Source organism: Mus musculus, chromosome 5, assembly GCF_000001635.26.
Source record: "Mus musculus strain C57BL/6J chromosome 5, GRCm38.p6 C57BL/6J".
Taxonomy (NCBI): domain Eukaryota; kingdom Metazoa; phylum Chordata; class Mammalia; order Rodentia; family Muridae; genus Mus; species Mus musculus.
The window spans coordinates 78,089,025-78,105,198 of record NC_000071.6 but is presented as its reverse complement, the minus strand read 5'-3'; positions in this window follow the sequence as shown (position 1 = coordinate 78,105,198).

The following is a 16,174-nucleotide window of genomic DNA, read 5'->3' as shown; positions in this document are numbered from 1 at the left end:
TAATCACTCTTTGGAGAATAAATAGTATTGACACTCCATACTTTCATTTATTTTAATGATAAAAATACCTATGTTGTAAGTAATTTAAATGTATCCTTTCACACTCATCTCTTGGTTCTTTACCACACTAAATAATCCTCTACTTGTTCTAAAGTTTCTAGTTTTAGATTTTGTGTTTGCTTTATTTAATGTGTTATATCTAATGAAAGAAAATTTCTTCCAAATCAAGTATGTCCTATGTATACTGAAATGTGAACTTACCTCTCAACATATTGAAGAGGGTTGCTTTGAGAACAATTAAAAGATAAAAGTTTAATAGGAACAGGGACGATTTAAATAAAATACACTAGAAAAAAATTACCCTGTTTTTTCTTCATAAACAGATGTTTTAGTATTGATAACTCTCCATGTTCATACTGGCATTAAGTCAAGAAGTACACAAGTAGTGATATAACAAACATATTTTTATTAAGTCCAGGCATTTTAATCTCTACAGATAAAGTTACTGATGTCCACCTCTCTATAAATAATTTTAGGGAACTATAATTCAAGATTCTGTCAATATCGCTGAAAAGTCCATTACATGAACAACAGAGAGACGCCATAAGTCAGAATCCTTGGAACAAATTTAGAGATGACTTAGCTGGATATTCTGATGAATCCAGAGGCCAGAGCAATTCAAAACAGCATCACGGGAAGATGTCATAAACTAGACAATCATTACTCTTTTGTTCACTTAGAATCTCACCATCCTTCTTATCTAGGACACGTTTATACTCTGTGAGACTTCATTGCAAGAGAAATATATTCCTCTCTCAGAAGTCTGAAAATATGATATTCACTTACATGGCTCCCTTGAAAGTAGGTATAAATAATGGAGCTAAACTCTGCCTATCGCATGCCACCATGTCAGACTTTTAATCCAAAAGCTAATAGTGCAACAGAATGGGCTCTCTCATTGACAACATTAACAGCTGCAATAAAATCAAGATATTGGCAGTGTGCAAGCTGTGGCATCTTGTACTCAGTGAAAGTATACACCATTAGGCCAGTACTGAGGTGAGTCTTGATATAAGTTCTTTACAATACTTTAAATACTCGGGCTCCTTGCTCATTTTTTTCAATTATTTGCATCTAACCATAAAATGGTTTTATCTCTATTGATTTATAATTAAAACTAGTAAGTTCAAAACTGCTCTTAACTTACAAAAAGAAATAATCAATGGGAAGGTTTTGCACATAGGCAGCAATTCATACCAATTATTAAACCTGAAAAGGAATGTCAAATTGGTTGTTTATTGTATGCTTATGCCTATTAAGTAATGGATCTCTGGACATTATCGTTAGTAAGAAGAAGTCCAAATTTCAAGGTCTTTGCTAATTCTAACTCTACCGAGATTTTCTTTATCAAGATTTGTATTTAGTCCATATATTTCTCTACAACTCAGCCTATTTTTATGATGAATTAATGGTAACTAAAATTGTTAGTTCAATATGTCCCAGTCTGTTAATGTTTTACTTACTGGGGAATAGGCACCTATAGATCACAGGTGGTAAAGTGTAGCCTAGAAAATTGGTTAAACTAACATTCAACTCTAAATCTTGCATATTGGTTCCATGAGACTCAACTACAATCCATCCTACCTTCTCAAGAAGAATGTTTCAGATGTAATTGGGTTTTGGAATTCGGTCTAGCTAGTCCTTTCCTCTGTTACCTACATTATCTGTATCTATTACTGTTCTGTAATAATATCAAAGGTGCCACAGAACTTCACAGATTTAGTCTTCCCCACTTACTGCATATTTGACTTCAGGTGTTTAACCTCTCCATGCTCTAGTTTCCTAGAGTGACATCTAGCTTGTATTCCTCTTCTTACCCATACCTTACCTAGACTAACCACTTATATTAACAACCTCAATCACAGTGACCAAAACAATATTAACCATTTTTAATAATGTATTTTAGTTACCATTTTATAACGAATTACTTTGAACACAAATTTATATGGGAATATAATATCCTTTTAAGCATTAAATTAATAATAATATGGAAAAGAAAACAATTGTAAGTAAAATTTATGCAGGCCTTAACATAACAAGTTAAGCTGTTCTGATGTTCTTGTTTTTGTTTTGTTTTTTTAATTTTACACATAGCTCATAAATTTACCCCTCCTTTACATGTGCCTTAGAAACAGACTTTCTACAGCTGTCAATTTCGTTTTGATTTTCAAAGTGTAAGTTTAGCACAATTTTGAAAGAATCTGGTGAAATAAAACTAGTGTTTATGATCAAAGGTGCCACAGAGCTTCACAGATTTAGTCTTCCCCACTTACTGCATATTTAACTTCAGGTGTTTAACCTCTCCATGCTCTAGTTTCCTAAAATAAAAAAGAGAGGTAACATGCATCGTAGGTTGACATGGGAATTTACAGAGTGACATCTAGTACCTATTTGTGTTCAGCTAACTGAAAATGTGCACTGCTTTGGTTTTTATTAGTATTGTTCCTACCATATAAAGACACTGAGAAGAAAGCTAACAAAATGCAATGAGTAAAGTTCCTTTCAGAGCTATACAGATTTGAATAATGGGACCCCATTGGGGAACATTAAGTCATATGCTTAAATTTCGATTAAATGACAATATGTGTATTGAAGAGCCTTCTCCTGCCCAAATCATCTGTGTAATGTAGATGTTGACAAAATACCCCTCTGTCCAGAAAGATCTGTTAATATGATAGACTAGAGAGTCCAACTTCAGGTTCTCACATATAATCCTGTCAGTGCCTATACCATGCCTACACTGACACCTACACCTATCATTTTTCTTCCTTAAAGGGACACTAACTGCCAAATATTCTGCATTTAACCCCATTTATTATCTAACATCAAAGAGAGACTTAGAGTATGTCTGAATGCTTGATGCAAATCAAGAACACATTACAAAGGCAGCTGGCAAAGCATACAACCAAAGCTTCATATCCTCAAATATTATAAAATTATGAGTATAATAGAATTATCTTGGCCACAGGAGACAGGACCTTTGTGACTTTCATTGTGTTGAGTAAAGGCTCCTTGGAGGAAGCTATTGATGGCAAGATACTTTAAGAGTGAGTAGGAGCATGGGAAGTGTGTTCCAAAAAACCAAATATGCTTGAGTATATCAAGTCAAGTTTATGTTATGGTAAAATGGTTGGAATGGGAATTAGTAGAGTACTGAAAACATCTACCATACTCTGTGAGATCACTGGCCCTACAGAAAAAAAGCTATATTATAGAACATAATAATGTTTACCTAAATATTATAATACCAACCATCCCCTGAAGGGGAAAAGTAAAACAATCCCTCCTGTCCTCACACACTATGTGTTTGTGGTTTCTTTTATCCTAAAACATGAGTATATATAGGTGTCACACTCTTAATTCACATAGCAGAGAGTCTGAATAACTTCTAAATCACTCTACCTCTGTGGTTCAAGAATATACATATTACATTATGATAAATTGATATTTTCTGGATAAATGAAAAGATGAGCTGTTGTATGAATCAAATTTAGATTGCAACAAGTATTAGATAAAAGAACCCATAATCTTAGTTAAAACTGTTTAATTAAAAATCACATTTATCATTATTCTCAGGGTAATTCCTGATCTAAGAATGTGATAGCTACAAGCTGTGCATTCATTTTGCATCTTCAAACATAAGTGTCAGTGTCTTATACAAAGTAGACCTTCTTATATTTATCTTGTTTTTGTAATTAAAAGAAAATGTGTTTCTCATTTGTTTGTATGGCTAAATGTTTTCAAACACTTTTAAATTTGTTATCTTATTTCCCACATCACCACTCTGAAATAGGTTAGGGTATTATAATTTTAATTTTCAACTGAGAAAGAAGATAATTTTTAATATGATTGAATGGGTTTTGCTGTGCCACAGAACATAGAAAGTGAATTCATGATTAATCCATAGTAATTTACCCAGCACAGATGTACCAAATACCCATTACACAACCAGCTTCATTTTAAACTCAGGAAACAAAAGCACAAAAGCCTTCTGATGACATGGGGTACATGCTGGGTGGAAAGGCTATATAATGGATATGAATTGAAAGTGTGGGGAAATACTGGTAGCTAAAAGTTTAAGGAGAGAGGAGGAAAAAGGGTGGATATGGGTGAGTTAACCAAAATGTAAGGTATGTAAGGTTTGTGAAGAAGCCTTATAAAGCTCCATTTAATCATAAGATATTTAAATACACACACACATAATAAAATAAATATAATAAATTAATATATATTAATAAAATATAAAATTAAAATAATATATGCCTATTTTAACAGAGTTTGAACAGAAATTATCACATTAATGAACAATGCTGCACCCCTTCACAAAATATTCATTATTAACTAAAAATCTTATTGTTAGGCACAGAAGACCTCCTTATGAGTTGTTGGTCAGGGAACGCTATAGAGGTACCTCAAACAAATAGACAATTTCTACTTATTGTGGTTTCCTACAGTATCTATCTGGTAAGCCCCTAGTGTTAAAGATAGCATATTTTGGTTACAGGACATTGAGAAATCAATCTTGAACTAACCAGGAAAATCTCAGACAGGTAGCTATTAACCACGGGGCTAGAAGGTGCAATGCAGACTATCAGGAGCCATCTAGGAAAGGTTATGGCTAGCAGGTGGTCTTCCTAGAGATGGCCCACCATCTTTGCATGGCTTATGGTGGGTGAGCTCTTAGGGGCTTCATTTCAGGATTGCTTCTTGCAGCCGATTATTCCTTTCTTTCCTGTCACTATTACATACCCTAAAGATTCCTGGACATTTGCCCACCCTATTGAACAGAATCCCTATAGATCAACGTAAAGCTGAACTTTCATGAGTTAATACTGTGTAGATTAATTAATGATTTTATAGAAACCCTGATTTTATTCAAATAATTTTAGGGAGAAAGTTTTAAGAAATGGTTTTGTTATTTGCCAGAAAGATATAATAAAATAAATATCAAGAATAGGATGTGCCTCATAAAATAGTAAGTAAAGGCTACAGAATAAATAATACAATGAGCTTTCAAAATTACACTACACAAAAACATAGGCTTGAAACAAATTTGTGTTCAAGGAAAAAAATTCAGGTCCAAGAATGAAGCCATAGGTGTGCAATATGGCAAGTCAAGGCTATGTAAAAACTGTTGCTTTGAACTTATAATGAGCTTATAGTGTGAAACACTGCTGTAAACTTGTTATTGATACCTTTTTGTAACTCTGTTTTATGTAACATTTTACCTATAACATAATTCTACCTTACATAGAGTTCTTTTTGTCTAACAGCTATGAAGAGACTGATAACAATCAAGAAAGGTGAGGTAGCCATTTTCTATTCCATCCATTGTGTTTGTTGTCCATGTGAATGACTTCTTTCTTTCCTCCCTGGTTCACAAAGACAGAATAAGCTCTGAGCCTCTCTCCTGGCCTTAGCAGTATATCCTTTACCTAATTCCCCAATGCTAAGTGCCACATTAATTGCCAAAAAGTAGTGGTTTTCAGCCACAGGATTAGCAAGATAGTGTTAAGTTTTCAGAAGCCATCAGCCTCAAAACCCCGTGCAGTTAGAATTAAAGACCAGAGACCATCAGTTGTTTGGCCTTCATACAACTCTGTGATCCATCTCAGCTCATTCCACTTAGGCCAGGAAGGCCCCATCAACAGGCTGATGTGGGGGAAAAGATATCAATGGTCGTTTTCAGGCCTGGAAACTGCATGCTACAATACTTGTTTGACAGGTAAGAGGTATCAGTCAGTGCAACCATGGCAATACCATTTATAGGGATTACTGTAATTGGAGTGAAGGTTTCCTCCATAGGAAAGATTCATGTCTGCTTTTCTAAACCTGCTCAGAACCCATGGTTAGGATATCATGAGACCTCAGAAAAAAACTATTGAAATGTTTTTTTTTTTGGTTTTTTTTTTTCTCTAAATGGCCATATGTTCAAAGTGACTTCTAAATATTTATATTTATATTTATATCCACAGATTTGTGCTGTTACTGGTCCTAGTAAGATAAGCTTCTTATTGCATTTGGGTGATGGTTGAGGAAGACACATTTTATATTCAAAACACGGAGAATAAATGATAGTGGGTGCTCAATAGTAAATATGGTACATGCATATCAATGCTACACACACACACACACACACACACACACACACACACACACACACCAGCAAAGCTCAGAAAACATAATAGAGTATGGTATGAAAGGAATGTAAAAACCAGAGTCACAGAAAGAAGGCCTGAAATGCTGTCCTCTGCAAATAACAGATTTGCACACATGAGCCAATAGTAGCTGCATAAGCTATACACAAAATGGAGTTAATTCAGGACTTCAGTAGGGAGCAACAAGGGGATGCCAAGGGTCTACCCCTAGAAAGGAGTAGTTGGCAGTTGGAGGCTACAGGTAAGAAAGATGGTCACTTTTCTTTAGGTTTCCCATGCCACAGTGAATTACTCCACAGCATCAAATGTTACTGCACACACAAATACAAAGATATTCCAAAGCTAAATGCAAATAAACATAGTGTGCGTGCGTGTGCATGTGCGTGTGTGTGTGTGTGTGTGTGTGTGTTTTAATAGCCACTCAAAAATTGTTTTATTTGCTGCAATTTAATGGCCTGCTTGCATGACCAAAAGGGTTTATCAGAGAACTTCAAATAGAATTGTTTTATGCCTCTTCTACAGAGGAATTCAAAACTAGACTATTTGTGTGTGTGTGCTTGTCACATGTAATGATAATAATCACCTTCCATCCATCAAAGTAATTTCATATCTAAGTGAGAGATGGGTTTTTCTCTTAAAATTCTGATAAACTTGTTGTGATACAATTGCATTGACTAAGCAATTAACGAGTAACAGGGCTGAGATTGCAACCATGACATAAACAACAAAGCAATTTAAAGTGACAGAAGTGTCAGGTGAGTGAATCTCATTTGACAGTCTTACCCAGTTTTAATATCTTACTATTTGTGTCCTGGGACTCATGTAAATGAAGCATGAGAACAAGTTTGCCAATTTTTTTGCATACTTATTCATGTCACAGCTAGACATTACACTGAAGAATTTTAAAAGGTTACAATGAAACAGTGTTTAGCTGGGCTAGCATTTATGAATGTGTGTCCATTTGTGTGTGTGTGTGTGTGTGTGTGTGTGTGTGTGTGTGTGTGTGTGTGTGTGATGACACAAAAGCTAAGGTTCAGGCACACTGCAGAAGCTTAACAGCTTCAAAATGAACTCTAAGGCTATGCATGAATGCCATAATCTATGCAAGATTTATTTAATACTGTGGAGTAAACTTTTGTAATATTAAAGGTTTCAGGTTTGACATTCATATGCTGCAAATATGGAAAGCAATTGCATCCATTGTGTAGGCTGCACACTGACATGTGTCACAAAACTCATGAGAGAGTGAATGTTTCCTCTCAGGTTGCATTTAATGTATTCACAGGAAAGTTTATTCTGACTGCATTGTGAGTGATTTTCTTTCCCACACTAGCCATACATTCCAAGCTGTTCATATGCACTATCTTAAAAAAATTTTCCAATGACAGTTCTGGCCAAACTGAAAACAGCTTCAACTTTCCTTCTATTTTTTCCAATAGAGAAAATTTGGATTGTTTTTAAGATGGCACTAATGTAATTGTTTCCACAACTAAGAAAAGTTAAGTGCATATTTTCCTTCTTTGTTACTAAACTTATATGGGTATTCCCAGAGTGATTCCCAGAAAAGTCAAGAGTATACCTATGACTCGAGCACTGGGGTACCTTGCCAGCGAAGTCGCCCAACACCCGCAAGGGCCCACACAGGATTCCCCACGGGATCCTAAGACCTGGTGAGTGGAACACAGCGTCTGCCCCAATCCAATCTCACGGAACCTGAGACTGCGGTACATAGGGAAGCAGACTACCCGGGTCTGACCTGGGGCACAAGTCCCTTTTGCCCCACTCGAGCACCGAAGTACCTTGCCAGCGGAGTCGCCTGACACCCGCAAGGGCCCACACAGGATTCCCCACGATATCCTAAGACCTCTAGTGAGTGGAACACAACTTCTGCCAGGAGGCAGGTTCGAACACCAGATATCTGGGTACCTTCCCTGCAAGAAGAGAGCTTGCCTGCAGAGAATACTCTGCCCACTGAAACTAAGGAGAGAGCTAGCCTCCCAGGTCTGCTTATAGAGGGTAACAGAATCACCTGAAGAACAAGCTCTTACCAGAGACAACTATAACAGCTAGCTTCAGAGATTACCAGATGGCGAAAGGCAAACGTAAGAATCCTTCTAACAGCAATCAAGACCACTCACCATCATCAGAACGCAGCACTCCCACCCCACCTAGTCCTGGGCACTCCAACACAACCGAAAATCTAGACCCAGATTTAAAAACATTTCTCATGATGATGATAGAGGACATCAAGAAGGACTTTCATAACTCACTTAAAGAATTACAGGAGAGCACTGCTAAAAAGTTACAGGCCCTTAAAGAAAAGCAGGAAAACACAGCCAAACAGGTAGAAGTCCTTAAAGAAAAACAGGAAAACACATCCAAACAGCTAATGGAAATGAACAAAAACATACTAGAAATAAAAAGGGAAGTAGACACAGTAAAGAAAACCCAAAGCGAGGCAACGCTGGAGATAAAAACCCTAGGAAAGAGATCTGGAACCATAGATGCGAGCATCAGCAACAGAATACAAGAAATGGAAGAGAAAATCTCAGGTGCAGAAGATTCCATAGAGAACATCGACACAACAGTCAAAGAAAATACAAAATGCAAAAGGATCCTAACTCAAAACATCCAGGAAATCCAGGACACAATGAGAAGACCAAACCTACCGATAATAGGAATTGATGAGAATGAAGATTTTCAACTTAAAGGGCCAGCTAATATCTTCAACAAAATAATAGAAGAAAACTTCCCAAACATAAAGAAAGAGATGCCCATGATCATACAAGAAGCCTACAGAACTCCAAATAGACTGGACCAGAAAAGAAATTCCTCCCGACACATTATAATCAGAACAACAAATGCACTAAATAAAGATAGAATATTAAAAGCAGTAAGGGAGAAAGGTCAAGTAACATATAAAGGAAGGCCTATCAGAATTACACCAGACTTTTAACCAGAGACTATGAAAGCCAGAAGAGCCTGGACAGATGTTATACAGACACTAAGAGAACACAAATGCCAGCCCAGGCTATAATACCCAGCCAAACTCTCAATTACCATAGATGGAGAAACCAAAGTATTCCACGACAAATCCAAATTCACACAATATCTTTCCAAGAATCCAGCCCTTCAAAGGACAATAACAGAAAAGAAGCAATACAAGGACAGAAATCATGCCCTAGAATAAGCAAGAAAGTAATCCCTCAACAAACAAAAAGAAGACAGCCACAAGAACAGAATGGCAACTCTAACAACAAAAATAAAAGGAAACAACAATTACTTTTCCTTAATATCTCTTAATATCAATGGACTCAATTCCCCAATAAAAAACATAGATTAACAGACTGGCTACACAAACAGGACCCAACATTCTGCTGCTTACAGGAAACACATCTCAGGGAAAAAGACAGACACTACCTCAGAGTGAAAGGCTGGAAAACAATTTTCCAAGCAAATGGTCTGAAGAAACAAGCTGGAGTAGACATTCTAATATCGGATAAAATCGACTTCCAACCCAAAGTTATCAAAAAAGACAAGGAAGGACACTTCATACTCATCAAAGGTAAAATCCTCCAAGAGGAACTCTCAATTCTGAATATATAGGCTCCAAATGCAAGGGCAGCCACATTCATTAAAGACACTTTAGTAAAGCTCAAAGCACACATTGCACCTCACACAATAATAGTGGGAGACTTCAACACAACACTTTCATCAATGGACAGATCGTGGAAACAGAAACTAAACAGGGACACAGTGAAACTAACAGAAGTTATGAAACAAATGGACCTGACAGATATCTACAGAATATTTTATTCTAAAACAAAAGGATATACCTTCTTCTCAGCACCTCACGGGACCTTCTCCAAAATTGACCATATAATTGGTCACAAAACAGGCCTCAACAGATACAAAAATATTGAAATTGTCCCATGTATCCTATCAGACCACCATGGCCTAAGACTGATCTTCAATAACAACATAAATAATGGAAAGCCAACATTCACGTGGAAACTGAACAACACTCTTCTCAATGATACCTTGGTCAAGGAAGGAATAAAGAAAGAAATTAAAGACTTTTTAGAGTTTAATGAAAATAAAGCCACAACGTACCCAAACCTATGGGACACAATGAAAGTATTTCTAAGAGGGAAACTCATAGCTCTGAGTGCCTCCAAGAAGAAAAGGGAGAGAGTACATACTAGCAGCTTGACAACACACATAAAAGCTCTAGAAAAAAAGGAAGCAAATTCACCCAAGAGGAGTAGACGGCAGGAAATAATCAAACTCAGGGGTGAAATCAACCAAGTGGAAACAAGAAGAACTATTCAAAGAATTAACCAAACAAGGAGTTGGTTCTTTGAGAAAATCAACAAGATAGATAAACCCTTAGCTAGACTCACTAGAGGGCACAGGGACAAAATCCTAATTAACAAAATCTGAAATGAAAAGGGAGACATAACAACAGATCCTGAAGAAATCCAAAACACCATCAGATCCTTCTACAAAAGGCTATACTCAACAAAAGTGGAAAACCTGGACGAAATGGACAAATTTCTGGACAGATACCAGGTACCAAAGTTGAATCAGGATCAAGTTGACCATCTAAACAGTCCCATATCCCCAAAAGAAATAGAAGCAGCTATTAATAATCTCCCAGCCAAAAAAAGCCCAGGACCAGACTGGTTTAGTGCAGAGTTCTATCAGACCTTCAAAGAAGATCTAATTCCAGTTCTGCACAAACTATTTCACAAAGTAGAAATAGAAGGTACTCTACCCAACTCATTTTATGAAGCGACTATTACTCTGATACCTAAACCACAGAAAGATCCAACAAAGATAGAGAACTTCAGACCCATTTCTCTTATGAATATCGATGCAAAAATCCTCAATAAAATTCTCGCTAACCGAATCCAAGAACACATTAAAGCAATCATCCATCCTGACCAAGTAGGTTTTATTCCAGGGATGCAGAGATGGTTTAATATATGAACATCCATCAACATAATCCATTATATAAACAAACTCAAAGACAAAAACCACATGATCATCTCTTTAGATGCAGAGAAAGCAACAGCCATTCATGATAAAAATCTTGGAAAGATTAGGAATTCAAGGCCCATACCTAAACATGATAAAAGCAATCTACAGCAAACCAGTAGCCAACATCAAAGTAAATGGAGAGAAGCTGGAAGCAATCCCACTAAAATCAGGGACTAGACAAGGCTGCCCACTTTCTCCCTACCTTTTCAACATAGTACTTGAAGTATTAGCCAGAGCAACTCGACAACAAAAGGAGATCAAGGGGATACAAATTTGAAAAGAGGAACTCAAAATATCACTTGTTGCAGATGATATGATAGTATATATAAGTGACCCTAAAAATTCCACCAGAGATCTCCTAAACCTGATAAAGAGCTTCAGTGAAGTAGCTGGATATAAAATAAACTCAAACAAGTCAATGGCCTTTCTCTACACAAAGAATAAACAGGCTGAGAACGAAATTAGGGAAACAACACCCTTTTCAATAGTCACAAATAATATAAAATATCTCGGCGTGACTCTAAGGAAGTGAAAGATCTGTATGATAAAAACTTCAAGTCTCTGAAGAAAGAAATTAAAGAAGATCTCAGAAGATGGAAACATCTCCCATGCTCATGGATTGGCAGGATCAACATTGTAAAAATGGCTATCTTGCCAAAAGCAATCTACAGATTCAATGCAATGCCTATCAAAATTCCAACTCAATTCTTCAACGAATTAGAAAGAGCAATCTGCAAATTCATATGGAATAACAAAAAACCTAGGATAGCAAAAACTCTTCTCAAGGATAAAAGAACCTCTGGTGGAATCACCATGCCTGACCTAAAGCTTTACTACAGAGCAATTGTGATAAAAACTGCATGGTACTGGTATAGAGACAGACAAGTAGACCAGTGGAATAGAATTGTAGACCCAGAAATGAACCCACACACCTATGGTCACTTGATCTTCGACAAGGGAGCTAAAACCATCCAGTGGAAGAAAGACACCATTTTCAACAATTGGTGCTGGCACAACTGGTTGTTATCATGTAGAAGAATGCGAATCGATCCATACTTATCTTCTTGTACTAAGGTCAAATCTAAGTGGATCAAGGAACTTCACATAAAACCAGAGACACTGAAACTTATAGAGGAGAAAGTGGGGAAAAGCCTTGAAGATATGGACACAAGGGAAAAATTCCTGAACAGAACAGCAATGGCTTGTGCTGTAAGATCGAGTATTGACAAATGGGACCTAATGAAACTCCAAAGTTTCTGCAAGGCAAAAGACACCATCAATAAGACAAAAAGACCACCAACAGATTGGGAAAGGATCTTTACCTATCCTAAATCAGATAGGGGACTAATATCCAACATATATAAAGAACTCAAGAAGGTGGACTTCAGAAAATCAAATAACCCCATTAAAAAATGGGGCTCAGAACTGAACAAAGAATTCTCACCTGAGGAATACTGAATGGCAGAGAAGCACCTGAAAAATGTTCAACATCCTTAATCATCAGGGAAATGCAAATCAAAACAACCCTGAGATTCCACCTCACACCAGTCAGAATGGCTAAGATCAAAAATTCAAGTGACAGCAGATGCTGGCGTGGATGTGGAGAAAGAGGAACACTCCTCCATTGTTGGTGGGATTGCAGGCTTGTACAACCACTCTGGAAGTCAGTCTGGCAGTTCCTCAGAAAATTGGACATAGTACTACCGGAGGATCCAGCAATACCTCTCCTGGGCATATATCCAGAAGATGCCCCAACTGGTAAGAAGGACACATGCTCCACTATGTTCATAGCAGCCTTATTTATAATAGCCATAAGCTGGAAAGAACCCAGATGCCCCTCAACAGAGGAATGGATACAGAAAATGTGGTACATCTACACAATGGAGTACTACTCAGCTATTAAAAAGAATGAATTTATGAAATTCCTAGCCAAATGGATGGACCTGGAGGGCATCATCCTGAGTGAGGTAACACATTCACAAAGGAACTCACACAATATGTACTCACTGATAAGTGGATATTAGCCCAAAACCTAGGATACCCAAGATATAAGATACAATTTCCTAAACACATGAAACTCAAGAAAAATGAAGACTGAAGTATGGACACTATGCCCCTCCTTAGAAGTGGGAACAAAACACCCATGGAAGGAGTTAAAGAGACAAAGTTTGGAGCTGAGACGAAAGGATGGACCATGTAGAGACTGCCATATCCAGGGATCCACCCCATAATCAGCATCCAAACGCTGACACCATTGCATACACTAGCAAGATTTTATCGAAAAGACCCAGATGTAGCTTTCTCTTGTGAGACTATGCCGGGTCCTAACAAACACAGAAGTGGATGCTCACAGTCAGCTAATGGATGGATCACAGGGCTCCCAATGGAGGAGCTAGAGAAAGAACCCAAGGAGCTAAAGGGATCTGCAACCCTATAGGTGGAACAACATTATGAACTAACCAGTACCCTGGAGCTCTTGACTCTAGCTGCATATGTATCAAAAGATGGCCTAGTCGGCCATCACTGGAAAGAGAGGCCCATTGGACATGCAAACTTTATATGCCCCAGTACAGGGGAACGCCAGGGCCAAAAAAGGGGAGTGGGTGGGTAGGGGAGTGCGGGTGGGTGGGTGGATATGGGGGACTTTTGGTATAGCACTGGAAATGTAAATGAGCTAAATACCTAATAAAAAATGAAAAAAAAAAGAGTATACCTATTATGAATGTGAATAATACTGGTGTGATTTCCCTTTTATATTAACAGGAGCCAATAAATGACTTGTGCTTCAGTCACAATTTGATGAGACCAAATGCCCTCTACTAATTTCTTATGTTTAAAAAGCAGTTAATGAAAGATACTTATGCATTTTGGGGGTATCAAAAGACAATGTCAGTACAAAATATGTAGTGGCTATTCCTGGTTGTCAACTTGACAATATTTGGAATGAACTACAATTTGGAATTGGAAGGCTCACCAGTGACCCTTATCTGGAGGCTTGGAGATCCTTATCTGGATCTTGGTTTGAAGATCTTGAGCCATAGTGGCTATGGATTCCAGAAGATTGAATCTCCGAGTTAAGGAACACACCTTTAATCTGGGCTATGCCTTTCATCTGGGATTAAAGGTGTGGTGGAACACACCTTTAATCTGGGCTACACCTTTTGCTGGAGACAATATAAGGACATTGGAAGAAGGGAGTCTAGCTCTTGCTCTTGCTCTTGCTCCTTTGCCTGCTTGCTGCGTGAGACTGACTGCTAGATCCTTGGACTTCCATTCACAGCTGCGACTGAACAATTGTTGGGAAGTGGGCTGCAGACTGTAAGTCATCAATAAATTCCTTTACTATCTAGAGACTATCCATAGTTCTGTGACTCTAGAGAACCCTGACTAATACAGAAGTTGGTACCAGGAGTGGTTCTAGAGTAACAGAAGTACAAGGATGAATCTTTTAAAATACTGGAATTGGCTTGTTGATCCACCAGCACTTTCAAATATTGAAACCTCTCCAGATTCTCTCCCTCCTGGGAGCTCAGAGAATTTTGAAGACCCATGGTTGAAACTATATTCCGAACTTAAAGAAGCTAATGCCCTTGATTTTCTTAATGAATTAGGTGATTCAGTGCACAAAGCTTTCTACAAGATGGGGAAAAAATCGAAAAATGATTTTACTGGCTGGCTGCTCTTAGTATCTGTGGAAAAAATGATGAATGAAAGGAAGGAGTTGTGTGATAAAATCGAAAGGCTCCAGACACAAGTAAACGATCTAAAAGTTGCTAAGTGTGTCCTTGAGGAGAATCTTCTCTCTTGTAGCAATAGAGCTCAAGTTGCAGAAAATCAAACAGAAACTCTCATTGTAAGGTTGGCTGAACTACAGAGAAAATTCAAGTCTCAGCCTCAGAGTGTGTCGACAGTTAAAGTAAGGGCTCTAATTGGCAAAGAATGGGATCCTACAACATGGGACGGGGATGTGTGGGAAGACCATGTTGAAGCTGAGAATTTTGAATCCTCAGATTCTCAAGGGTTTGCCCCACCTGAGGAAGTAGTACCCTCAGCCCCACCTCTTGAAATAATGCCTTCCCCACATGAGGAAATTAATTTTGCAGAGTCTGCTCACGGCCCACCAATAGTTTCTTCTAGACCTGTAACCAGACTCAAAGCAAAACAGGCTCCTAGAGGGGAGGTAGAAAGTATAGTCCATGAGGAAATTCGCTACACTACTAAGGAGCTTAATGAGTTTGCTAATTCATTCAAGCAGAAACCTGGTGAATATGTGTGGGAATGGATTTTAAGGGTGTGGGATAAGGGTGGAAGGAACATAAAACTAGAGCAGGCTGAGTTTATTGACATGGGTCCTCTGAGTAGAGATTCTAGGTTTAATACGGAAGCTCGCATAGTTAAAAAAGGTGTCAAAAGTTTGTTTGAATGGTTGGCTAAGGTGTTTATCAAAAGATGGCCTACTGGAAATGACTTGGAGATGCCTGATATTCCGTGGCTTAGTGTTGATGAAGGGATTTTAAGACTTAGGGAAATTGCAATGCTAGAGTGGATATATTGTGTAAAGCATAATTGTCCACAATGGGAAGGTCCAGAAGATATGCCTTTCACCAGCTCTATAAGACGCAAATTGGTGAGAGGGGCACCAGCACATTTGAAGGGTTTTGTTCTTTCCCTTTTCCTTGTGCCAGATCTTAGCATTGGAGATGCTTCTGCTCAATTAGATGAATTAAATTCACTGGGTTTAGTTGGATCCCGAGGTAACAAGGGCCAGGTGGCAGCATTGAATCGCCGGAGACAAGGTGATCCTAGTTATTATAATGGACAGCGTAGACAAAAGAATGTTTATAATAACATACCCAGTAATGGTCAGCACAGGAGAGGTGAAATTTATAATGGCATGACTCGCTTGGACCTTT